At 48.2% G+C, this 26,284-nt stretch overlaps 1 protein-coding gene and 1 long non-coding RNA gene across 3 annotated transcripts in view; one reads left to right on the top strand and one right to left on the bottom strand.

Moving 5' to 3' along the window:
• The window catches only part of KLHL29 (kelch like family member 29), a 305,887-nt gene that overhangs the window by 90,809 nt on the left and 188,794 nt on the right, over window positions 1–26,284 (bottom strand). The window lies entirely within an intron of this gene.
• On the top strand, window positions 22,377–26,094 carry LOC112664730 (uncharacterized). Its single transcript, XR_003139912.3, has 2 exons — window positions 22,377–25,006; window positions 25,561–26,094. It is a non-coding gene; the product is annotated as an uncharacterized LOC112664730 (long non-coding RNA).

The following is a 26,284-nucleotide window of genomic DNA, read 5'->3' as shown; positions in this document are numbered from 1 at the left end:
CATATTTTAAGTCATATTTATTAATTGCATTAAATCTTCCAAACCCTTACTTTTTTTTTCTTTTTTTTTTGGTCTACTCTGTTATTTAGAGAATGTGTTAAAAATCTTCCATTGTGGTTGTGGATTTTCTGTTTTTATTTTTTTCCTTTGTGGGTCTATCAATTTTGGCCTTATACATTTTGAGGCTCTGTTCTTAGGTGCATACAGTTGTTGCATCTTCCTAGTGAACTGAGGGTTTGTTTTTACATTATGTCCTTGAGCACTTACATTAATTATATCCTTTAGCTCTAGTATTGCTTTTTATCTTAAAGTCTACTTAGAAAAAGAGAAGATACATCATGCAAGGAGCTGGTGTAGTTACACCAATACTAGACTAAGTAGACTTTTAACTTTTAATCTTTCTGCATCTTTTATCTTTTAATGTGTTTTTTTATAAAAAGCACATAGTAAGAATTCTCAGATTCAATTTGAAATGCTTGGTTCTTTTAGTTGGAGCGTATCCATTTGATGCCTTTAGGTTTTTAAATTTATCATTTCATGAAGTGTTTTTCTATTGGTTTCACTTGTTCTACATTCTCCCTCTTTTCCCTTTGCTTTCTTTTGGATTAACTGTTTTATATTATTTCATTGTAATATCCATAGATGTCACCATCTGCATCCTTGACTTACTGAAGTCTAATATCAATTGATATTTACACTCTCTTCTTTGTCAATTCAAGAGCCTTAAAATAATTTAGCTCCATTCCCCACTCCCCGCCAGTTTTGCATCTATTTGATTTCCCTGTATGAGTTAAGGTCCATATAAGAAATTTTTTTATTGTTTTATAAGCCAACATTCATTTAGATACACATTTTTTATTTTTTTCTCCATTTCGTCATCACCTGAAATTCCAACGTTTAATTTTGAATAAATTTTCTTCTGCTTGAAGAACATGCTTTCGTATATTCTGTAGTGTGCATTTTCTGGGGACAAACTGTCTCAGCTTTTGCCTGTCTAGACATTAAAAAAAAACTCCCTTTTGTTCTTGAAGAGTATTTTCACTGGGTATAATATTGTAAGCTGGCAGTTTCTTTCAGCACTTTAAAGATATCCTCTGACTTCCAAAGTTACATGTTTAATTACTATATCTTGAAAGTAATCTGCTTTTTCTTGCTTTTTATAATTTTTTCTTTGTCTTTTGTTTTTCACAGTTGTATCATGAGTGCCTCAGTGGATTTCTTTTTCTTTATCCTGCTTGGAGTTTGTAGTGATTCTTGTATCTGTGACAGTGTCTTTTCAACTATTTGGGGATGTTCTCAGCCATTATCTCTTATTTTATTTTATTTTTTATTCTTTTAAATTTTAATTCCTGTATAGTTAACATATAGTTTAGTTTCAGGTGTACAATATGGTGATTCAATGCTTCCATATATTACTCAGTGCTCATTAAGATAAGAGCCTTTTTCATCCTTCCTCCCACCCGCCTCCCCTCTGGTAGCCATTAGTTTGTTTTCTGTAGTTAAAGCGTCTGTTTTTTGGTTGGTCTCTACCTCTCTTTTTTCCCTTTGTTATTTGTTTTCTTAAAGTCCACTTATGAGTGAAATCATATGGTATTTGTCTTTCTCTGGCTTATTTCACTTAGCATTATACTCTCTAGATCTATCCATGTATTTCATATGGCAAGATTTCATTTGGTTTTATGGCTGAATTATATTCAGTTATATATATCTCAAATATATATATGAAGATGTGATATATATCACATATATGGATGGGCACTTGGATTACTTCCATAGTTTGGCTATTGTAAATAATAGCCAAATAATAATATATGCACCCCAATAAACATAGGGGTGCATATATTCCTTCAAATTAGTGTTTTTGTAGTCTTTGGGTAAATTTCCAATAGTATGACTACTGGATTGTTGGGTAGTTCTATTTTACATTTTTTGAGGACCCTCCATACTGTTTTCCACAGCGGTTGCAACAGTTTACATTCCCACTGACAGAGCATAAGGGTTCCTTTTTCTCCATATCCTCACCAACACTTGTTTCTTGAGTTTTTTATTTTAGCCATTTTGACAGATATAAGGTGGTATCTCGTTGTGGTTTTGATTTGCATTTCTCTGACGAATGATGTTGAGCATCTTTTCATGTGTCTGTCAGCCATCTGGTTGTCTTCTTTGGAGAAATATCTGCATATTTCTTATCTCCATTTAAAAAATTGGATTATTTTGGGTTCTACTGTTGATTTTATAAGTTCCTTATATATCCTTTTGGATATATATATATATATCTTTTTGGATACCAACCCTTTATTGGATATGTCATTTGCAAATATCTTCTTTCATTCCATAGGTTATTTAGTTTTATTGGTTGCTTCCTTTGCTGTGCAGAAGTTTTTCATTTATATGTAGTCTTAATAGTTTATTTTTGCTCATTTCCCTTGTCTCAGGAGACATGTCCAGAAAGATGTTGCTATGGTCAATATCAGAGAAGTTACTGCCTGTTCTCTCTAGTAGGATTTTTATGGTTTAAGGTCTCACATTTAGGTCCTTAATCCAATTTGAATTTATTTTTGTGTATGATATAAGAAAGTAGTCCACTTTCATTCTTTTGCCTGTAGCTGTCCAGCATTCCCAGTACCATTGGTTGAAAATATTGTCTTTTTCCCATTGTATATTCTTGCCTCCTTTGTCAAAGATTAATTGGCCACATAATTGTGGGTTTATCTGGGCTTTCTATTCTTTTCCATTGATCTATGTGTCTATTTTAATACCAGTACCACACTGTTTTGATTGCTATAGCTTTGTAAACAACTTGAAGTCTGGAACTGTGACATCTCCAGTTTTGCTTTTCTTTTCAAGATTGCTTTGGCTATTTGGGATCTTTTGTGGTTTCATACAGGATTAGAACTGTTTATTCTACTTCTGTGTAAAATGCTGCTGGTATTTTGATAGGGATTCCATTAAATGTGTAGATTGTTTTGGATAGTATAGACATTTTAACAATATTTGTTCTTCTAACCCATGGGCTTGGAATGTCTTTCCATTTCTTTGTGTCATCTTCAATTTTTTTTCATCAATGTTTTCTAGTTTTCACAGTACAGGTCTTTCACCTCTTTGGTTAAGTTTATTCTTAGGTATTTTATTATTATTATTTTATTATTTTTTTTCTTATTTTAAGTAAACTCTACACCACATGTGGGGCTCAACTCATCACCCTGTGATCAGGAGTTACTGACCCTGCCAGCCAGGGGCCCCTATTATTTTTGTTGTAATTATAAATGGAGTTGTTTTCTTAATTTCTCTTTCTGCTGCTACATTATTAGTGTATAGAAATACAATGGATTTCTGTACATTGATTTTGTATCCTGCAACTTTAGTGAATTCATTTATCAGTTCTAGTAGCTTTTTGGTGGAGTCCTTGGGGTTTTCAATATACAGTCACGTTGTCTGTAAATAGTGAAAGTTTTACTTCTTCCTTACCGATCTGGATGCCTTTTATTTCTTTTCTTTCCTTGAAAAAAAAATATATAGAGAGAGGGAGTGTGTGTGAGCGTGTGAATGGTGGGCAGGGAAGGTACAGAGAGAATCTTAAGCTCATGGGCTTAAGACAAGGACTCGGTCTCAAGACTGAGATCATGAATTGAGCCCAAATTAAGAGTCAGACACTTAACTGACTGAGCCACCCAGGTGCCCCTGGATGCCCCTTTTTGTTTTCTGATTGCTGTGGCTAGGACTTCCAGTACTATGTTGAATAAAAGTGGTGAGAGTAGACATTCTTGTCTAGTTTCTGACCATAGGGGAAAACCTCTCAGTTTTTCTCCACTGAGTATGATGTTAGCTGTGAATTTCTTCATAAAAGACCTTTGTTATGTTGAGGTGTGTTTCCTCTAAACCTACTTTGTTGAGGGCTTTTATCATGAATGGATGTACTTTCTCAAATGCTTTTTCTGCATATTGAAATAATCATGTTTTTTATCCTTTCTCTTGTTGATATGTATCATGTTGATTTATTCGTAAATATTGAGCCACCTTTGCATCCTGGGAATAAATCCTAATTGGTTGTAGTGTGATTTTTAAAAATGTATTGTTGGATTTGGTTTGCTAATATTTTGTTGAGGATTTTTGCATCTATGTTTATCAGAGATATTGGCCTGTACTTCTTTTTGTCATGTCTTTACCTGGTTTTGATATCAGGGTAATGCTGGCCTCATAGAATGAATTTGGAAGTTTTTCTTCTGTTTTTGGAAAAATTTGAGAATAGGTATTACCTCTTCTTTACGTAAAAAAAATTTGTGTTGGGATCCCTGGGTGGCGCAGCGGTTTGGCGCCTGCCTTTGGCCCAGGGCGCGATCCTGGAGACCCGGGATCGAATCCCACATCGGGCTCCCGGTGCATGGAGCCTGCTTCTCCCTCTGCCTATGTCTCTGCCTCTCTCTCTCTCTCTCTGTGACTATCATAAATAAATAAAAATTAAAAAAAAAATTTGTGTTTAAAGATTTTATTTATTTATCTGAGAGAGACAGAGTTTTCTAACAGGCTCCCCGCTGAGCAGGAAGCCCTTTGTGAGGTGAGATCCCAGGACCATGGGATCATGACCTGAGCCGAAGGCAGACACTTGATTGACAGAGCCACCCAGGTGCCCCTTGCCTCTTCTTTAAATGTTTGGTAGAATTTACCTGTGAAGCTGTTTGGTCCTGGACTTTTGTTTGTGGAAAGTTTTTGCTTACTGATTCAATTTCATCATTGGTAAGTGGTCTATGCAAATATTCAATTTCTTCCTGCTTCTGTTTTGGGAGGTTATGTGTTTCTAGGAATTTATCCATTTCTTCTAGATTGTCCAACTTGTTGGCATATAATTTTTCATCATATTTTCTTACAATTGTTCATATTTCTGTGGTGTTGCTTGTTTTTTTTTCTCCTTTTCATTAGTGATTTTATTTGAGTCCTCTCTCTCTCTCTCTCTCTCTCTCTCTGAGTCTGGCTAGAGGTTTATCAATTTTGTTGATCTTTTTGAAGAACCAGTTCCTGGTTTCATTGATCTATTCTATTGCTTTTTTAGTTTTTATATCAATATTTCTGCTCTAATCTATTATTTCATTCCTTCTGCTTGTTTTAGGTTTTGTTTGTTTTTCTTTTTCTATCAGCCATTATCTCTTGAATAATTGCTTCTGGCTCATGTTTTCTCTCCTCTCTCTCTGGAATTCCAATCATACATGTGTCAAACCTTTTCATCAAAACCCAAATATCTCTTATTTTTAAATTATTATTGTTATTATTTTTTCTCTTGCCTCTCTGTATTCAATTCTGGTTATTTTTATTCTAACCAATCTTTTAGTCCATATATATTCTCTTAGGTTGCACCTGTTAAGTCATTATAAGTTCTTAATTTGGGGTGTTATGAAGTTATTTATTTATACTTGGTTTAAAAAATATATAGTTTCTGGTTCTGTGTCAAAAACTCTCATTTTGGCTTTTAACACTTTGATCATGGTAAGGTATAGTAATTTTAAAGTTTGTTTCTGATAACTCCAATATATCTGGAACCCTTGTGGGCCTGTTTCTATTTTGTTTGTTTGTTTGTTCATTCGTTTGTTTCTACTGGTATTTGTTCATGTTGTCTCCTTGTGTCTGGTTATTTTCTTTTTCTTTTTATCATGTGCCAGATTCTGTCCTTGCATATTACTTTTAAAGATAATTTGAGGCCTTGGATGCTGTTATCTTCCTTCCAAGATTGTTGGTTTGCTTCTCCTGGGCACCTGGGTGCACTAGCAGTCTAAGATTGCTTTAATTTAATTTGAAGCTGAGAGGCCCAGGGTGCAGCCCTATGGAGTTCCAATCCAAAGCAAGTGAAGGGGTTACTGGTTCCCACTGCTTCCTCTGCAGATTCTGGACTCCAAGCCTGGTCCTCTGATCCCACAAGGCTGTCAAAAGTCTTGCTCAGTCCTCAGCTGTTCCTTCAGAGCTGGCAAAGAGTCCTGGGGAAAAATTAGCCCAAGATGCTCAACTCTGCTGAAACCAGCATGGGCCTCTGTTTCTCCTTGGACTTCGATCTGGCAATTCCTGACTATCTTCTTAGCTCTCTAGAGCCTTCAAGACTCATTGCCTGCTTTTCTAGTTGTGTGCAGCAGAAGGATTGGTCAGAAGTTCCTAGTCAACCATTCTAAAGATTTTAAAAAATTTATTCACGAGAGACACACAGAGAGAGGCAGAGACATAGACAGAGGCAGAAGCAGGCTCCCTGTGGGGAGCTGGATATAGGACCCAATCCCAGGATGCTGGGATCGCGACCTGAGAGAAAAGCAGACGCTCAACCACTGAGCCACCCAGGTGCCCCCTAGTCAAACGTTTTAAACATGGAACTCATTAGCACTTGTTACTATGTAGTGTATTATATATTTTTGCTACTAATTTTCTTGCTATCTTCTCATTCACCAGAAGGTAAGCTCCATGAGGGTAGTAATTTTTGTCTGTTTGCTTATTGCTCTATTCAAAGCTCTTGAAACTGTGCTTGGCACATCGTTGGTGAATGGATGCATGAATCTATTACCTGACTCTACAGCCACAAAGATTTACCCAACAAGCAAGAATCTGCATTTCTATGTTGTAGAGGCATATGAGGTCCAGAAAGTAAGGTGACACGGGCCAAGTTTCTGTAGTGAGTTGAGATAGTAAGAACCTGGGGTTTTTGAGTAGCAATTTTGGACACTTGCCCAGTGCACAGAGCTTCTTTGCTATCCTAGAACCAAGGACAGGACTGGAGTGGGGACAAGGAGTGACCTGCCTGTCGGATAACCAATGACACCGAGGATTTCGGGTTCAGAAGCCACACAAGCCCCTACAGGGCAAAGGCAAATAGAGGGCTTGTGGGGAAGTGCAAAATCAGGGAGATGACTTTTTTTAAAGCTTGCCATTCCATGCAGCTCATTCTTTACTGCACCTCCCCAACACCCCAAATTTATGAACTTTATTCCAGGCCAAAAAAAAAAAATGAAGAAAATGTCCATTAAACTGCTCACAGTAGCAGATTCTCCACAAAAGCTCACTCAGATGGTGATGAGATAAGGAGCTAGAAAATCAGTTGGTTTTCCAAGCCACACCAGAATAAATACATCAGGGTGCCTTTGACCGCAGGAGGGCAGCAAGAGTCAGGTGAGGAGCCTGGCCAAGCCACTGGTCTAGGAAGTCCAGCGAGGGCAGGGTGAGGACATACCCCACCCCATGCCCACCCCATGCCTACCCTAACACCCAGGTGAAGGGCCTGTGAGTCAAACATGGGGAGAAAGGACTTTGTGGCTGGGAGAAGGCCAACCAGAGGATGAGAGCTCTCTGCTGCTTCTGGCACCACATGAGCCCTGAGGAGTGTCCCATCTGTTTGTCACACCAGCACTCACCTGCTCAGCCTACTCTTCCCACCTGGGTGATAGGCCTCCCATCACCAAGCCACTGCATGTAATAGTTAGGCCCACAGGACTCTGGAATCACACAAGGGTATGAATTCAAATCTCAACAGGAGTCTGGTTTACAAGTGTGGCTTTGATTACTGGTGTGGTCTTGGGGCACTTATTCCACTTTGTGTCTCAGTTTTCTCTCCCATTAAATGTGGAATAATAAACACTACATCATAGGTTTTGTTTAAATATTACACCAAAGGAACAGATACAGTGCCTACTAGAGTCTGGCATACAGCGAGAGCTCATTAAATACTTATCGTTGTTATTTTCACTTGTCCTGAATCTCTCAACACCCCCCCCCCCCGCCCTTTCTCTTTCCCCCAGTGCTGTTACTGATACATAGGCCACCATCACCATGAATTTCTGCATCTGGCTCTATAGCCAGTGTCTCTGCTTCCTGTCTCATCACTCCACAATGCAGCCAGAGAGAACATTCGGAAGTGCGCAATGGAACACTATGACAATAGACCCTTCAGTGGCTCCCCACTGCCCTCAGGATATGGTCCACACTGACATATCCAGCTCATGTCTGACTTCTACCCTTTCAGTAAAAGGGTGGAAAGGACCATCCTCCAAAGGACCAAGCTCTTTCCTATCACAGTCTTTCCCTCTCTGGCCACTCTCACCTGGATATTTCCACCTTATCTTGCAGGTCCAAACTTAGCTCCCAGTACCCACCACTGACGTTCCTGGCTCTGTCGCACCTTGCTATAAAGGTCACACACCTGTCTATAACCACTCCTGGACCTGGAGAGCAGGCTCTCTTAATACATATTTGTCAAACAAATGATTAAACAGTATCAGGGGAACAGGTTAACGGAGTCACAGACGGAAGAGAAACCTGGGACCGACCTCACCTCCCAATTGAAGAGTCTTCTGGAGGCGGCTCTTACACAAACCTCCTCGTAATTATTCAATTCCTGTTCCTAGCGCAAGGCTCACTAAAACCTGTAAATATTTTGTTTCCTAATTGCTTATCTGCACCTTAATCACATAGTAGTTTTATTATTATTGTTACCATTATCGTTATTATTAATGGTGATAAATAAAACAGTGCACAAAAGTATTTCCAGCAAAAAAACAATTGGGTGATTTAGAATTTTTAATTAATAAGAGTTGGGGTTTGTATTGAGTGCTCTGTGTGAGCATGGATAATCCTCAGTGCCTCCCCCAACGGGTTTGGTATCTAAATGCTCCATATTGTAATTTCCATCCTGAGGGGCCCGCAGCACTTAGAAAATTCATCAGTTCTCTGGTTATCTGGTTCCTATCAGCATCGCTTTCTCCAAATGAATGCATTTCAATTAAAGGAAGAATTTACCAGAGTAAATGTGTGGTGTGTATTTTGTGAATTATAGTTCTAACTTTGAATAAACACAAAACAACAAACACTTTCTGAGCTCCTATGATATTGCAGGCATTGAAGATAAGACAAAGAAGCAGCAGCCCGGGCCCCACCTCCGAGGAGACAGGACGTACACAGACCGAAACGTTCGAGTGTGATGCAGGGCAGCAGGCGAGAGAGCTTGCAGGGCGCCTGGGAGATCCTGGTGCAGACAACAAACTAGATGCGTTCAGGAGGAAACAAATCAAAGACTAGAACTTCACAGCAGATCCTGCCATTTTAATGTTTATGGACACAGTTTTAGGTCCCTCGCTATGTGGTAACACCTCCCAAATTATTTCTGTGCATTGCCCACCCCCCCACCCTTGTAGCAGGAATGGAGACAGCCAGGGTGTGTGTGTGTGGACTCCAAGAGGGGACATTTCTGGCCAACGACGGATGGTCTCTACTGGTGACCCGACCACTCACCGCCCTGCCCTCCCCATCCTGAGTTTGTTCAGGGTCCTTGGAAAGAGAGGGCCATGTGAGAATCTCGACTGCTCGAACCGATGAACCGGGGATGGCAGTGCAGGCCACGACAGAGCCTTGCTCACAGAAGGAGCAAGGCCAGGGCCCTTTAAAGAATGAAACACCAAGTCTACACATAATTAGATAGGATTTGATTTTAGATATTCAGTTAAAAATAACTTTCCCCTTTGGTCCAAGACTAGAAAACCAAAGTGGATCACTGGAAGTCTCCACCTGCCTTTCTGCACCCCCTCTGCATTTTTCAGTTCTTTCTCTAGCCCGCCCCAACCCTCTTGGACCCCCCCCCTCCCCCCGCCCAGGCCAGCAGGAAGAGACTCTTCTCTGGTGTCAGAAGGACCCCCTCTCAGGCCCCCCACCCATGTCTGCCACCCCATGTGCTCTGGGAGACTGGCCGGCTGCTGAGTCACATCTCCTCTTCTGCCCTCACTACTCTGTGGGCGGCTGGGGTCCAGGGCAGCGTCTGCCACTTGCTGCAGGCTCAGCAGGTCCCTGGCTCCCTCTCTCCCTCCTTGATGTGCCCAACAGGTGCCCACTTCCCGGGTGTCCAGACCGGCATGAGGGACTCCCTCCCCCTCCACCCTTCTGCTCTTCCTTTGGTTTAGCTTTAAAAGAAAAATGGATAAAATCAACTCACACCATGCAGTGAATGATTTGTTCCCTCAGGGGCTTGAAAGTACTAATTCTGTTTTATAAGAAAAGAAATTTCATAACGTGAACTTTTAATTGTTAAATCGGTTAGGCTGAACACAGAATTTTGGGCAGATCCCTTAAGATGCTTTCAGGCAATGTTTAACACGGTGCCTTAGGTCTAGCAGCTGGAGGGAACAGAGAGTCAGCTACACTACGGGAGCAAGTCACAGAGACGGCAGTCCCCCCGCGGGGCGTGGGGGACTCCTAAACAGATGAGGCCAGGGGGCCTCTGTACCTTGCAGAGGAGTCTGCCCGGTGAAGAGGCCTCCAGCCTTCCTGAGACCCTACTGTGTGCAAGGTCTGGCTTTGCAGCTGGAGCACAGCTTCTATCTGTGCCACCTTCCTGAGCATCTAAAGAATGTTCTGAAGGGGCACCCGGGTGGCATAGTCAGTTAAGCACCTGACTCTTGGTTTCAGCTCAGGTTGTGATTTCAGGGTTGTGGGATCGAGCCCCATGTCAGGCTCCATGCTCAGCGTGGAGTCTGCTTGACTTTCTCCTGCTCTGGTCCCTCCTCCCGCCGTGTTCTCACTTTTTCTCTCACTCTCAAATAAATAATCTTTTTTTTTTTTTTTTTTTAAAGAATGTTCTGGAATCTCTCTCTCTGTCCCCTTCCTTTCAGACACACACTTACAGGTTGACTCTGACCCTCACCCTCTACATACTCTAACTTGTCCTTCAAGAAAAGTCTCCCCAGTTCCTAAAGACTTCGTAGAATTTCATGGTGCTTGAAGGACCTGAGGAGGAGGTTCTGGATCTTTTTTTTTTTTTTTTTGGCTTCTTTTCTGGTTGTTCTTTTTTCAGGTCCAGAAGCTAGGATATGTGTCAATGTACAAGGACACTTTCATTAGCAAGAATTTGCATGTTCTGAAAACATGACCAAAATTTACTTTATACCTTAACAAAAATGGAGAGAAGATGAAGGGTGTCTTTCACTAGGCAGCTGGGGGGCTGGGGACCATGTTCTCTAGAGGGCCTGGTGGGACCCCTCAGGGTGACAGTGCAGCATGGAAGTCACCAGTGAGAAACAGGGCCAGATTGTCCTTCAAGTGCTGGAGGACTCACACACATCTTACTAAGGAGGTCAGGTCCGGCTGGATCAGGTCTGACTCCAGCAGGCAGGGTGCCACTCTCAGCTGACAGTCCTCTAAGACTTTCCTGCTTCACCATCAGAGAGGCCTGGCCTTGGGTCTGCAGATGGCCAGAGGACAACCATGCCTTGGTTGCAGCCCTGGGTGGGGGCAGAGACACCAGTCAGGATGGGGACCTCATGCCAACAGTTAGCCAAGGAGCAGAGAAGAGGAGGCCTGGAGAGGAGCAGAAAGAGATAGGCTTCAAGGAAGGGGTCCTCTCCAAATTCAGAGGATTGGGGTGGAATTCATACATATTTTAAGTTCTCCTTTCTGATCCCATGCCCATTCTTGCTATTATATATACATATAAATACATGGACTGAAATGACCTGGAGTGACTGGTCTTTCCATTTTGCAGATGGGCACCCAGTGCTCCAGGGGCCTGAGTCCTCAGGGCACGTTCAGTGTCAGAACAAGAAGGAAAAGCTCTGTGTCCACCTCCAGGGCTCCTGCTGCTGCCTGGAAGGGATGCTGTCTCCCAGGAAATCTGCCACTTTCATCATTGTCAATTCTTTCCTCTGGTGACACCTGCATCCCAATGGGACCACTTATCAGCAGGCCTTGTAACCAGCAGCAAGTGCCTCAGTTACAGAGAGGAGAAATGATCTTCCAGCTGTCCAATGGTTCTGGGTCCAGATGTCTCATGCTGGATGGCACCAGGGGTCCCATTGGGGCAGCCCCAGCCCCTGGGCACTGATGACCAAGCCCACAGTAAGACTGTCCACCAGGCACCCAGGCCTGAGCCCATGGAATTGACTTCATGGTGCCTTGGCCACCTCACCATAAATCCAGGCACCTGCTTGGGCACAGTCCCCCAGGAGGAGATGGGGACAGTGTCAGGTGACCCGAGGTTGCCCCACAAGATCTGTTCCTGCCCTGAGCTCCATGATGAGCTGAGTACAGACTCCTCTTTGCTCTACCGCTGCATCAAGGCCTCTGCTAACGAGTCCGCCAGGGCTCTGCAGGTGGGAAACTGCTCACCAGGGCTAGACAGATGTTAGACAGGCCTGGGGAGGGGCATGGGGTGCGGGCTCAAATGTGTTCATTTGGCTTTCCTGGACTCCAGCACCAGACAGAGGACATTCTTTCCCGGCCACATTGCTTCTACAAATGCCTCAGAGCCCAGCTGTAAATGAGCGCTGGATGGGAGACCATGAGGCTGTGCCAGCTCTGAAATCTCTGATTTTTGTCCTGAGACACAGAGCTCAGGACCACCCAGAGGTCTCCCAAGAATCCAACAGCCCAGGGCCTGGCTGACTTCTCTGGGGCACAGACCCCTGTCCGGACCCCCTCTGTCCAGCCTCAAAGCCCAACTCAGGAAACTCCTTGACTGCTGCTTGGAGATGGGGGTCTGGTCAATCCTGCTGGGTGACTCTTCTGGCCCAAATCACTCCCAGGCATGCAAGACTGGAGTAGCAGCTACCAGAATTCCCACCAGCTGGAAATTCGCCACTGTTTCAGGTTCTGAGAATCCTGCCCACCTTTACCTCCGACCACTGACCTGCTTTCCTAAGCCCTTGCTTGTCCTGGAGTGGGGGCCCCTGCCCTGACCTTGACCTACCCGGAGAAGAGGAACCATCTAGCCCTGTGACCTCACACCCAGTCCAGCACAGAACTCTGCTCACTCCATATTTAGTGTCTTACTTGCTGATTGGCAAGAGCCATGATGTTGTTTCCTGAGAAATCAGAGGGGTGCACAGGCCGCAGAATCACCGGCAAGTCTGAGGAGGCCCGGGATGGCAGATCGTCTCCCACTTTCTGATGTTTCTGAGCCAATGGGATATGGCCCCCAGGGGCCAGGCCTGGGAGCACTGAGATCCAGCCTTGCACACCTCCATGTCATTCCCTCCCACCCACCCAGGAATCAGATCCTGGAGTAGAGGGCCTAGAGTGTGAAAGAGCATTTGCACTGAGGGCAGCTGCCTAGAGCTCTCCGTAGACTGGGGTAGGGGGGTGGCGGGGGTGGGGGTGTGCGGGGGAGTGGCGGGGTGGGGGTGTGCGGGGGAGTGGCTGTTACCTGTATTTGCCACTGCCCGTGGCTTTCCTGAACCCCTTTGTGGCTTCCCAAAGGTATCCCACTGACCTCACCCAGGGCCGGGCAAGGTGAGGAGGAGGCTTCCCAGATGAGGTGGATACGCTGACTCAGGCTCAGCCTTGGGGCTGACCAGGACAGAATGTCTCCAGGAGGCCCCTGTGCAGTGGCCACAGACAGTGCTGTTACTAAGAAAAGCCCAAGGAGAAAGGGTAACACAACACGTCCGCCTTGGACTGGCCCTGCAGCGGGGGGGGTGGGGGGGGGGCATGGATGACTCAGGAGATGCTCCGGGAGGCACAGGGACAATGTCACGTCTAACTGTCCGGCACGGCTGTCCCCTTGTCTGTTAGGGTGAAGGGGCTCTGAGCTCCCATTGCCTCCAAATTCTGCAGAAACTAGGTATGGCCTGGCAGGCCTCGTGAGCCTCTGGGCAGTGGGCATCCTGGCAAAGGTGCAGAAGACCAGGGGCGCACTCGGGGATCTTTGCTCTTACCCCTAGCCTTGACGAGAGGGTTTCTCCAGGACTGTCACTGCCATGGCCACTGGACTCTCCCTCCACCCTGCCTCAACCTGGCCATTTGGCCTCCTTTGGACCAAAGGACCCTAAAGCATTATTCATGCATGACATGGGAGTAGCGGCTGCAAACTGGGCCTCACCTGTACCCGACACTGAGGAGGCTCAGGTGTGCATCTGGCGTGGCCTGTGAGAGGCTGGGGCATAAACAAATGGCATGCTAGGATAAGGGGTGGAAATCTCTGGAAATGACTCAGAAACGCCATCAGGCAAGATCACGCGGTATGCTAGCTGGAGAACCTACCAACCAGAGACGCACCATTTGTTAGGTTGTTAGGCATCGAATGTTTGTATTCCCCCAAAGTCATATGTTGAAATCCTGACCCTTAGATATGATCGTATTAGGAGGTGGGGGCCTTTGTGAGGTGATTAGATCATCAGTAGGAATGGGATTAGTGCCCTGATCAAGGACACCCCAGGGAGCTCTCTAGAGCTCTTTCTGCCATGTGAGATACAACAGGAAGACGGCTGTCATTAGGACCCTCTCAGCCTGGCACCCTGATCTTAGAATTTCAGCCCGGCGAACAGTCAGAAATAAATTTCTGCTGTTTACAAGTCACTGTGACATTTCTTAGAGCAGCCAGAAATGCCTAAGACGGGGTGGGGGTGGGCTCATGTTCTTCACTGGGCAGCTCAGAGCTAACGTGCATTCGCCCCCATTCCAGTGGGCTCACCTAGAGGAATCTGTAGCATCTGCAAGGAGATCACAGGTGGGTGGCTGAGCTCAGCTCTCGCAGACCCTGGCTTGGCCTCGTGTTCCCTGGGGACCGAGGTGGTCCCTCCAGGGTCTGCCCTTATCTGAGGGCAGAGACCCCGGAGGGCAGCATTTACAAGCACAGGTTGGGTTTAATAAGACCCCACACCTGCCCATGCGTCCCTGTGGCAAACCACGGGAAGTGCGGGCATCACATACATACCTGTTCCACTGTGGACGTTTGCTCCCTTACAGCCACATAAATTACTTCCTCTCATTTAACTGCCATGAGCAAATTATTAATATAAATTCATGCATCCAGAGTGAAATCACTGAACTCAGACATTTTACTATCAAGGACTTTCCACCCAACCAAAGCCCATTAAAAGGTGTGTGATTTTTTTTTCAGCCGAGCAGAGCCCGCGTCCCCACTTGCTGAGCCCCTGATAGCCCTGGAAGGCATTTACAAGCTCTTTTTCCCTTTTGAAGCTTTTTGTTCAGTTTTCAAGTGCGTGGGTGTCTATAAGTTGGAGCAGTACCGTGCAGTGGTCGGGAGCCCAGACTTGGCGGGAGGAGTGGGGGGGCGGGGGGCAGACACATCCAAATTTAAACTCCAAACAGTTTGAACATTAGCTAGCTGCAGATGAGCTCCCCAAGGCTTCAGCGTTCTTGTTTGCAAAATGGGAATAACAATACTTGTGTCGTGGGGGTTGTTTCGAGGTGTAAATGAGATGGAGCCGGGTGTTCCACACAGTGTCAGATACACGCAGGTGTTCAGTAAAGGACGGAGGTCACTGTGGCTGCTACTATCCTTCCCTAAGTGAAGGGGCACAGGGGTGAGGGTGGCCCCTTCCGCTCTGTGGCTCAGACAAGATGGTGATCAGAAGCCAAGGGCAGACTCTGGCAGAGAGGGGACGTCCAGGCCTTTCTCAGTCTTCCAGCCCAATGGAGCCCCATCCTTCCCTGCGCTCCCCTCTTTCCGGCAGATTCTCTCACCCAGAGAACCTCCCATTGAAGAAGGTTCCACATGTCTCATCCAGGAGTACAATGGGGGCACTTTCACCAAAAGGGCAAAATGGAGCAAAAATAGCTGGTAGAGGAACACGATTCCCTTCAAAGGAAGGCCGGGGGAGCCCTGCCAGATGAACGTGCAGTGCATGTTCCACTTGGGGTCCCGTGGGCAAGGGTGCTGATTAGACCACAGACAGAGCCGTGAGGGCCTGGTGCCTGGGTGGGGAGACCAAGGCCTTTCTGTCTCAGGGCTATGTCTTCAGCACCTCCAACTCTCACGCTTTCTCCGATCCATGTTCTAACAACATGCTATTTAATATGGGCCAGTCTGAGTAACTTTTTTCTTCCCTTAGATCTACGCCCATAAAAGGATACTGTGTTGTCCAGATTGCCCATAATTCATTATGCTGAATTCCCTTCCATCTGGAGGCTTATACAGTTGTTGAAAAGCTGTCACTATAACCTATTGTCACTGCAACCTTTTATGAACCAGCCTACATTTTTATGTCAAAAATTTATCTTAATGGCCTCACAGCTCTTACCTCCAATTATTTCGGTGTCACCGACCTCCAGCTCAGGCTGCGTTCCAGCTAATATGCGGGGACAAATTCCCTCTTTGCTCCTATCCTGGCCCCCTACTGAAAATATGAAGAAACCTTGTGGTTCATGTGGCATATCCTCTCAAGTGGCAGACATGTGCCACAGCAGGGAACATGAGGGAGGGCCAGGACCTCCGGGGGACACCCTCGGGAAGGTGACGGGATGGCAAAAGCTGCGCTGGACCCACAGGAGCTCTATGTAACCAACGTGTGGAAGGAAGCACGGAGAAGGGACATGGCTCCCAGTGGCAACTTGCAAAGAGGCTGAGCTCATTTTCCCTATTTATTTATCTATTTATGGGACAGAGAGCGCATGAGCAGGGGGGAGGGGCAGAGGGAGAGGGAGAGAGAGAATCTCAAGCAGGCTTCATGTGCAGCACAGAGCCCGACATGGGGCTCGATCTCAGGACCCTGAGATCATGACCTGAGCTGAAATCGTTTTCGACACTTAACAGACTGAGCCAACCAGGTGCCCCTTCCCTTAGTTTTCCAATTATAAAAAGTATTCTACACATTTCCTGCCTGCAGCAGAAAGTGCTAGAGGAAAAAAAAAAATTATGGGTAAGAATGGTACCAGTATTCGCATTTAAACCTCTTCTCACATTTCCAAAATACATATGAGTATGTGTTTGTATAGATTTACACGTGTGTGCACACATATGAAAATGCTTATATTTGCATACAAAAATTTATATTTTCTAGATTAGATGTATATATCACATAATACACATTTACAAGTACTTAAAGATTTGTCAACACTGCAGAAGATGCCGACGGTTAAAGCCCTGGCTGAAGAAACGGACATTTCTTCCCACAACTTCTCTTATTATTACTGGTGGGAAAAGCCCTGGCTTCTGCATTTGGAGAACTCCTCGACATTTTCTACAGCTGCCTGTGAGGTTTTCAGGGTTACTGTATTTTCCCCAGAGGAAGAAATGGGGACATGCTGAAGGTCCAGGGGACACCTGGGCCTCGAACCCAGGGCTCAAAGCTCTGCTAGTATCCTTGCACCAGCTTCAGATGATTCTGCGGGATGCATTTTTTTCTCCTCTGTTCTCTGAGAAGGGTAACATTCCCTCCTTCTCTTGCCCCTGCCTGCCCCAGTGCAGCTGCTTAAGTCCTAAACGCTCCTTAAATAGGAAGGAATGCTAGGCTAGGAATCTGGGGGTTTCTGTGACCCCTCCCCAGGCAAGCTGGCCTGAGCTGTGGCCAGCTCCCAAGGGGCTCCGTGCAGGGTCTGGCTTTCCCATGCCTCCCCCCATTTCCCAGCCTTCTAGATCTGAAGATGGCTGCTCTGTGATCTGGCAAGCACAGGCACTGAAGCTCTGTGCTCTCAGGCCTAATTTCAATTTTGGCCGTTTTGAGCGATCAGCTCCCTGTGCCGGTATTGGAGGGGGCACAGCCCAGGGACCCGGCATGATGAAGACTCCCAATCATAAGCCAAGTGCACCACAGCCCAGACCTCTGCTGGAGCCTTCCCCTGGGCCACCCCGGGGCCGCACGCGGGCGCTCTGGGAGTCTTCTCTGTTGCAGACCCTGCTATGCTCCGTGAGTATGTGATCTGTCCTTGGAGAGAGGCAGGCAGTTCTTTCTGGGACTGTGTAGTGATAGGTCCCACGCAGCCATCTGTGGCTGCAGGGGGAGCTGTGCATCAGGGAATGTGGGTGCAAACAGGACAGGGCTGTGTGTCCCATGCATAGCCTATGTATGAGTGTGCACATGTGCGTGCAAGCCCTTCAGTGAAAACCACCTGAATTTGAATTTGCATTTTTGCCTGAGGCAAACACAAGAATGTTAAACTCTTGCACTCTTCCTTGGAGTCAGGTGAACCTGGGGTCCAAACTTTGGACGGTCACTTACTTTGCAAATGATTTTGGCAAATGAACTTCCCTAAACCTTAGTTTTTCATCTTAAAATGGGGATACTCATACCTGGGTTTGATGCAAAACGTCTGCAAGGCATTTACCCATGTCCGGCAGACAGTAAGATCCATAAGTGCCAACCATCATCAGCCTTGTTCTTATTGTCAACCCTGAGTGTGCTCAGTCTGGTTATCCCTGTCCCCAAGACAGGATGCCTTGTCCCGTGTGCCCTGCAGAGCCACCCAGCTGATTTCCTGATGCCTCCAAGTCCTGCAGAAGTGAGAGTTCCCTGTAGCATAAGGGAACCCTGCTCCTGGCACTGGGCCCAGAGGTAGTGGAAGCCTTCGTCTCTTTTCTCTAGAAGGATCTGCAAGGGCACCGTCCTGGATAGGTGGTATGTCAGAGCCAGAAGGGACCTTACAGATGCTTGTGTTAGGGGCAGATGAAGGGACACACGGCGGCTTTGCAGCAGAGCCTGGAGGAGGTCCAGGGCTTTGGATCCCGAGTCTAGGACTGTTTGTCCCTAGTGTGCACTCTCCCCGCCCCCCCCCCGGCTGTGAGGTCAAGCCCAAACTATCATCCAGGTCTTTGAGCCTCTGCTCCTTCTCCTTTCCTCTTCTGCAGCCTTATTCTCCTTGTTCTCTGCTGATCCCACCTGCTTCTGCCACACTGGTGACTTCTGAGCCACTCCCTGCCCTTTCCAGTCTCCACCCAAAGCCATTAGGCTCCAGATGACCACCATGTCTGCTTCCAGTGGCCGCCCTGTCTGCGTAGCCAGAAGGCTAATTACCAGCTGCCTGACCTCAGTCCTGACCTTCTCCTTGCCTAGTTCTGCCTCTGCAGCCAGACCAAGGGCCACTGGAGGCAGGTGCTGGCCGAGCAGAGGAAATAATATGTCCATCAGAGGCCGGGACCTGCATGGATCCTCAGAAAAGAGGGTCTCTGAACACACAGAGGGGCGTGCAGATTTTGGAGTAAGATGTGCTATGTCTTCCCAGCTATGTGACCTCAGGCGGGTTTCCTGAATCTCCAGGCTTCCATCTTCTTTTCTATAAAACAGAGGAAATGGTAAACACATGCCTAATTGCACTTTTTACAAGGAAGCCTCCCCTAAAAATGCCTTTTTAATGTGTGGGTCTGGATTTCAGTGGGAGCCCACCTAACAAAAGCAGGCTCCCCTGTATAAAACAGCAAGAGATACGACTCTGAAAGCTATTTTATTTCTCTTTCCAGGGGCAAGAGACTTTGCCATTAGCTCTCTCTTTGAGTCTAAATGCAGCCCTGGGACTTCCTGCCTCCCCTGGGCACCTATCTGGGGGGGCTGGTACCAATCCAGAAAGTACCAGTTAGTTAGTGCCATGAATAAGAAGGAAGAAAAATCTGAAAAATGGGCAAAGTATGCACCAGGAATCTTCTATTTATTTATGTCCTCCTGGGGGAGCCTGTGTCTGAGATGGAGACAAGGATTTTGCCATTCTAGGTAAGAGATGGCTTTGCCCCAGCATTGAAGTCTTTCTGGCTCCCTTATTTAGAGAGAGATGCTCACAGGAGACGAATTAAAAACGCACTAAAGAGGTACATTCCTGCTCTGGCGGGGGACTTCCCCTAACACGCTGTATTCCTGCTAATACAATCTCCTCTTCCGTCATGGAGAAGGATGACTCAGTGTGAGCTCTATTTTTTGCTCAAATTTAAGCCATGTTGTGCGCAAGGACAGTGTGGCATGGCTTCTGTTTAATCATGGTGAACGTCCGAGTGGCTTTATCTGGTTATGAAATGGGCTCTTTCCTCTCCCCCGGGACAGAGCCACCAGGACACCAAGGCCTCTGCTTGGAGACGGAGTCTCTCTCGCAGGGGCTGATCTTCTGCTGGAGTCTGTATGAGAACTCCAGAACACCCCTGTGGAATGAAGCTGGCTTCATCCTTTAAATGAACATGTTTTTAACCTGCTACTAGCCCGAAGGGGTGGGGATGGGGATGTAGGGATGAACTGGCTGGCTGGGTCCCAGCAGAGGGCACTGCGGCCCGGCGAGGGCCCCAGGGTGCGAGGCTGCTGCCCTGCCCTGCCCTGCCCTGTGTGCTCAAACCACCAAAGGGCCCAGCTTCTCCATGGCAACCCCAAACAGCCCGTTCATTCCAGAGGCTACGCTGGCAGCAAAAGTGGTGCCATGGAATGGTGTCCTCATGACAGACAATGGAAAGTGTGCAAACGGTTCCCGCTGACCACCAGCTGCCTTCTGGGAATGCTTCCGAGGATGATGCCGGCCAGAGATGGCTGAGCTGAGATGGCCATGGGGAGGCAGGGGAGAGTGACTTACAGACCCGGAATCAGGATTTATGGGAGCTCGAACAGACCGCCCTGGCAGCCTCCCTGAAAGGGGTGAGGATCTAGGTGGAAAGAAGACGTGGGCGGGAGGGGAGGCCCCGGGCAGGGCGGTTCCATAAGACTTGGTGGCTCTAGGGTAGCTGGACTGAGCCTCCTGGCTGTGCGCAGGCCGCTGTCCCTTCGGGACGACCGAAGACTTCTGTCCCTGACAGTCAGGAGGCTTCTCCCCTCTCTCTCCTCGGATGCACACAGTCCTGCTCCTGGTCTGGGCAGTGGCCGTCGCCTCCACCCAGCCCTGCTCTGGGTTTCTGTTCTTGCTCGGGTTGCCGTAGCCTCGCGGCCGGACTCCACCCAGCCCCGGGTATAGACAGACGCCTGTGCCCACCTTCCCAGGCTGCGGCCCAGAGAAAGTGGGAGGGAGGAGCAGGGGCCGTGCTTCGGAGTCCGACGTATTTGGATCTGAACCTGTTGCCTGGATGGAAGTGGCCTTGGGCCAGTCAGCGAGCAGGGACCTCCGCTTTCTTATGTGCATAGCAGAGACAAAAACATCTGGATTGGGAAGGGTTGGGTGGGGGGAACAGAGGGATGCCTTATGACAGCAGGGCTTCTCCTCCCCTACTCACATCCCCCACTTTCCACACCCAGTGCCCCCCTCCCTCGCGGGGCCGTCCTTCTGGGCACCTGCGTAAGAAGACCAAAGTGGGGGAAAAGTGATCACCGAGGGGCACGCCGAGAAAGTCCACCAGGATGTTCTGAACACTCTGTCTCTGTTGTGGTAAACGATGACTTTAATTTACAAAGCAGATGAATACTAAATCTTCATGAAATTAAAAACTATATTATTTATGTGAGCGGAAACGGAAAATGTTCTGTAGCTAGCAGTGATCCTGCTTTGTGGGAGGAACACTAAAATAATTAAAACCACTCGTGCTTCAGTAATAAATAATGATAATAAATAAATGTCCTGACCTTAAGCGAAAATATAAAATTAAAACCCATTTGGTATGTAAATTCATTCAGGACGCTATCGAGTCTCCCAGCCTAAGACGGTGTGGGACAGAGGAAGCGTTCACTACATGAATTTTGAAAGGAAAATCAAAGAACAACAGAGTTGTGTGTGTATTGACTCATTATTCTACTTTAATTCCATCTAATGCTGTGTGGAGCCTTGAGGCTGGGACATTAATTTCCTGCTTTTTCTGTTTCACCAATTCCTCATGGAGACCAGGAGAAAGAATTTCAATCCTGGAGGCTGAAATCAGGGGAGGCCAGAAAATTGCAGGAGAGGTGGGGAACTCGAGCCGGAAGGCAATTTTTAACATGTTTACAGAGAGAGAGAGACGCCGAAGAGAAGCCAACAAAGAATGGCTCTGGTGCTGTTGAGCCCGGGGAGGGGAGTTCCCAAGGGCCTGGGCCACAAATCATCAGGGGAATGAAGTGTCCCTGGTCTTGGGTTCAGGTGGGCCCCACTGTGGGGCCCGGAGAAGCCGGGCAGGAAGTCTGCGATTGGCCTCTGACTTCGGGAAAACACAGATCAGTTCCAGATGGTGCACGCCGCCCCCGACAGCCTGGCAGCCCAGCGCCCGGCTTTACCATGAAATCATGGAATGTTCCACGGGGCCTGCGGCTGCCCAGGCTCCTGCGATAGGGCGGCCCAGGAAACCCCAGGCGTGGGGCCAGGCGGGAAGATCGGAGCCTGCTGTACCATGACCGTAGGGGCACGCTCTTCATTTGGCCCCCTCCTGCAAGGCCTGCCACACCCCGCCTCCCTTTTCACGTTCACAGCTACCTTGTGGGGTGTGTGGGGGCAGGGTTGTGCTTTCCACCTGGACCGGCAGGGAAACTGAGGCACGGGACCCCGCAGTATGTGGGTGGCAGGGAAAGGATCAGGATCCTGCTCTCAGGCTGGTGCCTGACGTCCTCCCATCCCTTCTCCCCCTCACCACTGCCCCAAAGGAAAGGTAGGAGGGGGCCACCCCACGGGAAGGAGGGACCCACGCACGCTCTCTGCTCTTCCAGGACACCTAGGATCACCAGCATCCTGGGGAGACAGGGCCTCAGGGGGAGTAAAAGGCCTGTGGGATTACTGAACGCAGACCCCCGTGTTCACTACTCAGATTCAACCCCCTGCTTGTGCCGGCGGAAAAGATGGGAAAAATCCAACTCAAGCCCAGTGTTTGCACGGCTCCAAACCATCCAGGTTTTGTAAACAAAGCACCAGGACAAATGACTGATTTTCTCCTCTTCTGAATCGCAGACCTAAGAACTTGCTGAACTGTCAACAAGCCACTGGACAAGGTTCCCTGATGACCTGGGATGTTCTTTCTCCCGCTGGAGAGACAATCCGCCCAACTACTCCTGGGAGCCGGGGAGCGCCCCACACAGGAAATCGTGGCCTGCTCCAGGTCAGCCTGGCGGTCAAGATCCCCCTCGACTCCTGCTTGCTTGTTCCTGTGTGACCCTGCCATGGGCGCAAAGACAAAGCCCCTGGGAGGACCAGTGGGCTGGCTGGGAGGAAGAGCCTGAAAAATCTATAAAACCAAGTGCTGTAAGTCCCCTAACAAAGGCTTCCAGGTCAGGCAGTAAGTGTCTGACTGCAGGGCACCAGCGCACCTGCAGGAGGTCAGGGAGGCTCCCACGGCTCGTTTGGGGCCAGAAGACAAGTCCCTTTGCTCCCATCAGATTTACAAAGCCTTCTCCTAGTGACTGTCCTCGAGGTCACTGTTCTCCCCTCTTTTTGGGGCAAATGAGCCTTGGCATGTCCATTCTGGAAAGGGGACTGATTATTTCTGTTAAAAAGCCTATGTGACCTCAAAGCAGGGGCTTGACCTCAGGACAAACCTGGACAGTAGCTGGTCTGGTAGGATCTCTCTGCTCCCCAAGATTCCACGGGACTGCCATCATGTGGAACCCAGGCTTCTCTCTGGGGTGGCCCCTTCCCTGTCCCCCAGGTCCTGGATGGCTGCTCTAGGATGCCAGCAACAGCTCCGGGAGGCTGACTCCTGGGTCTTTGGATCAAAGTAACCTGGAGCTCTGCATGGGCTGCTTAGGGCTCAACCCGGGAATCAATTCCCCTGGAACTAAAGAGACCACCCCCCCCCCCACCCTCTGCCACCAGCTAGGAGCTGCCACGTGTAGCCTAATGCCCTGGGCCCCTCAAACCTCCTAAGCCCCTAGTTGTGTCCCCTTTTGTGAACCCACAGCCGTCAGCTGGGCCCACTTTCCCCTGATGACGATGGGACTCCCCAGGGAGCTTCCCTGACGCTTCTCCTTCCATGGCAGTGAGTGGGCACAGGCTGACTCAAATCGGTGCTCAAAAAATGCCCACTCGTTCACCAAATGTTTACAGAAAGCCTTCCGTGCTCCCAGCCCAGCAGGTCCAAGGACAGCTCAGAGGCTAAAGCAGAGTCAGAGGAAGGAGTCTGGGGGCAGTCAAGAGTCTGCATTTCCCACTCAGCACTCCCCAAGGACCTACATATGCCAGACTCAGTGTGGGGGGCAAGGGACGGGGACACAAAGGTCATTCCACCTTGAGAGGCTGGGAGGGGAGAAGATGACAGGGCCAGGTTTTGAGTGAGGTACTGAATGTTCCTTGGTCAGAAGGGGCGATAGAAGGAGTGGAGGCAAAGCTGAATTGGCAAGAGGAAGCCAGGCTGCTCCTCAGGTGGTGCTGGGCAAGTTGGAAGGGTGTGGAACGCAGACAAACCCTGAGGAGGGCCAGTGCCATCCTCTTGCCCCTTTCAGCCCACTCCTCAGTGCGGCAGACAGAGGGGTCCAGCTTGGAAGCCCCAGGGGCACCGCCCTCTCCCAGCTCCTTGCAAGGCCAGGCACGCTCCTCCCTCAGGGCCTCTGCACTATTTCATCCCTCTGTCTGGAATGCTCCTGCCCAGATACCCAGGGGGCTCCCCACCTTCTCCAGGTGTCTGCACAAACGTGGCCTAAACAGGCATACCCTGCTTTCTACCCTGGCACTCTCACACTTCCTTCTCTGCTTAATTTCTTTGGGACACAGGACACCACTTGACATTGACTATTTTATTATCTGTCTCTGTCCCTTAACATGTAAGCTCCATAAAGGCAGGGATGTTTGTTTTGATTAGGCACACAGTAGGAGCTAAATAAAGATTTATTTAGTGAATGAATGAACGCATGAACATCCTCTGGTTGGCCCCCACCCCCCACCTCCACTGAATAAAGGATGCCCTGATTGGCTGCTAACTCAGAGTGGAGCTCTCATCACCCAGCCCCGGGTGTGCGCATTGAAAGTGTCAGGTCCCAGAAGGGCTACTGGGGACTGTGGGTTCTGGGCAGCTGTGACTTCAGACACGGCCCCTGCAGTCTGGAAACTGAAACGCAGCCTCCCTGCCGGTGGTGATCTCAGCAAGCGCTTGGCCACCCTGGGCCTCACACAGGTCTGGAGAGGAATGCAGAGCCTGGGCAGGACGCCTGGAGTTGGATGCAATTTATTATTCCGAAGACTCCCTGAGTTTCAAGGTTTTGAATATTAACCCACATACTTTGAAGGGGGGTGGGGCAGTTGCAAAAAATAAAACCCAAAACCTAAAGGAAACAATCTGGGGAGAGCTGGAGGGGAAGCATGAAATGGATGAAACATATGTGCCAAAGCCTGAACAAACAGAGCGAGAGGAAGGGGCAGCCCAGTCTAGGGCCTTCGAAAAAAATCACAATTTAGAAAACTGCTTGGGAAGAAGCAGAAGACTCCAGAATGTGATCTTTCTTCGAGGCTGCATCTCTCACTGGTACCAGGGAAGGTAAGATACAAGAGGAAGCTAACAGTAAAGGTAACAAAAGGCAGGAGAAGCCCGGGGACTAGGAGGCTCAGCCATACACTTAGCTCTGCCACAGATGCTGTGTGATATATTTCTTCCCTCTCTAGGCCTCTGTTTTTGTCTGTCAAGTGAGGGGTTTGAACACTGGGCCTTCCAGCTAGCTGCTCCATTTCTTGATATTTAAACAGCCTCCTTCAGAACAGCCAGCTGGGCTCTCCCAAGATGCCAGCTGTGTGCCCTTGCAAGTTATTACAATACAGTGGAACACCGAATGGAAGTTTGCAGTTTCTCAGTGCGCAGCCTGTGCAGCTGTACATGGTAGTCTCATCTGCCTGGCACTGTAGGCATTAGTACCCTTTTTAAAAGCTATCACACCCCAATATTTGGGAAGGCTCCTCTGAGAACTGTTCTGGTAAACAGGGGTACTGGATTTAGCTTCTAGACTGTGTAGCATCCAGATGGCTGCTGGGTTGGCTCTGTTTCGCGCAACTCAAATTTTCCTCTGAAGCAGAAAGGAAAACCTTGTTTCCCTGCAGGTCCCAAATGTGCTGTCTGTCTGCTGACCCTTGTGCTGTGTCCAGGAGCAGTTTTAGGAGTTCTTCTCTGGTATCTTGGGCCACGGCTGCTCAACTTGGCTCCTGCTTAAAAGGTGACCTGGATTGACACCTGCCGCCGTCTCCCACCTCCATCTGCAGCAGCGCAGAGAAGTGCAGAGCCGAGGCGGGCAGGGAAGATGAGCGGGGGTTCCAGAGTAGCCCCCCGGGGCCTCTCCCTCTGCCCAGACACGCCCAGGCCGCCCTATTAATAGACCAGCGGCAAGAACCCTGCCTCCTCCCCAGTTTCCATTTCACTTGTACTAGATCTGGCTCTCCCAGTGGGGACAGCTTCCTTGCAAAACAAACAGCAGAATCAATATTTCCTTCACCAGGCGGGGAGGTGCAGGGTCTTCAGATGGCAGGCCTGGCCTCTCTCCACTCCTGCTCTCGGGTCCATGGAGAGGGGCCCTCAGGCACGGGGTCCTTTTCTGCCTCAATTCAGCAGATTGCATTAAATGAACAGACATTTATCGAGCACCTTCCATGTGTCAAAGCCCACCGGGTACGAGGGAGAGAAGAATGACTAAGATCCTGAGCTTGGAGGAGCATTACGTGTTGCAGGAGACAGACACATAAATGAAGGTTATGGGGCAATGTGTCACCGGCAGACAGGGTGAGGCCAGGCAACAGGGGTCTGAAATCCTCCATCTCCGGGCCCAGTCTG

Source organism: Canis lupus, chromosome 17, assembly GCF_003254725.2.
Source record: "Canis lupus dingo isolate Sandy chromosome 17, ASM325472v2, whole genome shotgun sequence".
Lineage (NCBI taxonomy): Eukaryota > Metazoa > Chordata > Mammalia > Carnivora > Canidae > Canis > Canis lupus.
Note: the sequence above shows the minus strand (reverse complement) of the source record. Positions and strands in the feature narration are given on the sequence as shown.